We start from the raw sequence: 726 nt of genomic DNA, 5'->3' as shown, positions 1-726 counted from the left end.
AATTTTTGCACATTAACTATGCATTTGTCTAAAATTATACTAACTAATCAGACAAAAAAACAATGAGGAAGGATATGTAACACTAGGTCCAAATAACAAAAACAAGGAAAATTCTACTTTGGAATTTAGCTTGAGTTCTGACCAAGCTTATATTTAGCAGAGCTATTTGAATCTCTACTCTTTCCCCATTACAAAATAGGAGTCATTAAATGGTTACCTTACTATGTTATTGGAGGAAAGGGCAAAGGATCCAGGATACTGGTGATATTTTGGAAAAATAAATGTGATATAATTACATGTGATGTGATGTGATGTGATGTGATGTGTGTGTGTGTGTGTGTGTGTGAAAAGCTATCCCCCTTTAGCTTCTGAAAATTGCACTTTTTTCAAGCAGAAAATTTTGTGAAAGTTTCATGTTTAAAAATGTCATGTCAACTCCTTGGTACCATGAAGTCACAAAATATGAAACAACCTAAAAATATGTAGAAAAACAGAGAACAGATAATATCTCAATCATAAACAGAGTTTTCCTCACACTTTTCTGAAAATGCAGTTTCCTACATTAGTTCCTTTTAAAAGCATGCATTTATTTTTAATTTATATGTATGGGTGTTTTGCCTGCATGTGCACAGTGCGCAGCCATGTGATCATACATACTGTGTGCAATACCAGCAAAGGCCAGAAGAGAGCATCATATTCTCCGGTACTGGACGTTCAGATGATTGT

This window comes from Microtus oregoni, unplaced genomic scaffold (genome assembly GCF_018167655.1).
Source record: "Microtus oregoni isolate MIOR12 unplaced genomic scaffold, Mior012 000009F_ref0000495, whole genome shotgun sequence".
Lineage (NCBI taxonomy): Eukaryota > Metazoa > Chordata > Mammalia > Rodentia > Cricetidae > Microtus > Microtus oregoni.
The sequence above is the reverse complement of the archived record's forward strand: the minus strand, read 5'-3'. Positions refer to the sequence as shown.